General features: G+C 43.9%; 1 protein-coding gene across 1 annotated transcript in view; it reads left to right on the forward strand.

The window, feature by feature from the left end:
- The first annotated feature begins 328 nt into the window (after positions 1-328).
- Positions 329-1589, forward strand: part of LOC118429304 (zinc finger protein 492-like) — a 23906-nt gene continuing 22645 nt past the window's right edge. The window contains exon 1 of the mRNA XM_035839786.1: positions 329-611. The gene's annotated coding sequence lies outside the window, so the exon portion shown is untranslated. The remainder of the gene's footprint in view (positions 612-1589) is intronic.

Genomic DNA, 1589 nt, shown 5'->3' on the forward strand with positions numbered 1-1589 from the left:
GCAAAAATAAGCATTTTGTTGTACTTTACACCAAAAGTGTTATCGAATTTATATGGGAGCATTATCAAGGCACATCTCTGTCAAATTTCAGCTCATTTGGTTGTAATACCAGGGTACAGGGGCCCAAATATACAGTTTTGGTCTAAAATTGACCCAAAAATCTCAATAAAATCCTTTTAGAGGCAGATATAAAAAAACTGAGAAAAAAGCATCAAGGTATTGGCCCATTCTAGCCCTGTGCCAAATTTCATGTCATTCGGTCCAGGAACGGCGGAGATGAATCACTTTGAAGATTTGACAGGAGAAAGAAAGAAAGAAAGAAAGAAACATTACGAATACACTATATTTCACCATACTATGTATGGCTGAAATATAAATATAGTCTGGCCACTAGTATACAGTCATCTTCAGCATCTTGTGGGTAATCAGGTACAATACGTTGACCCCAAAAGAGCACTTCCGGGTCACCCACAATGCATTTCTGCCCGAATGCCCGATTTTCCTTTTGGAGAAGAGCGCCAGTTACGAGTTCTCTAGACTCTCGACTAAGTAAGCCTTCATTCAAACGTTGCACCAGTGCTAATTCATTGAATTGAACGGATACTTGTCAGGTAAGAGGTGTCGACGACTCTCTGTGTAAGTCTGTGGGGGCGATTTCAATGTATAGAGCGATGGTTATCGAGTTTGTTTGCGCAAGGGTACAGACGGTTGAAAACAAGGCCTAGAGGGTGGGTTTGGGGACTAACTCTCAATGTACTGGGAGAAGGCCATGTACATCTGTTTGTTGATTCCTTCTGAAAGGTCTTCTCTCATTCCAGCCAGCGTGTTGATGTTCGTGTCTCTGCTGTCCTCTGCTGTGTTGTATGTCTCATATATGTTCTCCACTTCTAGCAGCATGTGTTGTCTCTCCTTTTCATAGCGAGGGCAGTGGTACAGGAAGTGGTTGGTGGTCTACACAGCACCGCAGTTTGTGCAGCTAGGTGAGATTTCAGGGTTCATCCAGTTTTGATAGGAGTTAAGTCAGGTGTGGCCGCTAACTAGCTGATTGATGATGACTTGCGTGTTTCTTCTTCCAAGTGTTTCTTCTTCATGTTGGTGGCAATTTTCTGCATGTGTTCACTTCTTGTGTTCAGCTTGGTCCTTCTGTTCCATCTCTCATGTGCTTGTGACTCGATGTGTTTCATGGCTTGCTGTTTTGTCCAGGATGTGTAGTTCTGGCAGTTTCTTGCTTCCTCTGCTTCTAGATTAGCTTCCTTGTCTGCAATTTCATTTCCAGGAATTCCCATGTGTCCTGGGCACCAGGTGATCTGTATGGTGTAGCCTTTAGATTTAAGTGTGCTGAGTTTGCTTCTGAGTGTGTTTATCAGGCTGTTGTAGGCGTCCACTTGTTGCACCCCTGTGATGGTTTCAATCGCAGATTTGCAGTCGCAGAGGAGGAGTATCCTGTTTGATGTGGTCGGTCTTCTGGTGATGGTGTCTATGGCTAGGTGTAGTCCCTCAAGTTCCCCTTCGTAATTATTAGTTTGGCTACCGGTTTGCATACAGCGTATGGCTCAAAGCTTCCCCACTTTTCATACACAACTGCAGCA

The sequence above is a fragment of the Branchiostoma floridae genome, chromosome 13, assembly GCF_000003815.2.
Source record: "Branchiostoma floridae strain S238N-H82 chromosome 13, Bfl_VNyyK, whole genome shotgun sequence".
In the NCBI taxonomy this organism is placed as follows: Eukaryota; Metazoa; Chordata; class Leptocardii; order Amphioxiformes; family Branchiostomatidae; genus Branchiostoma; species Branchiostoma floridae.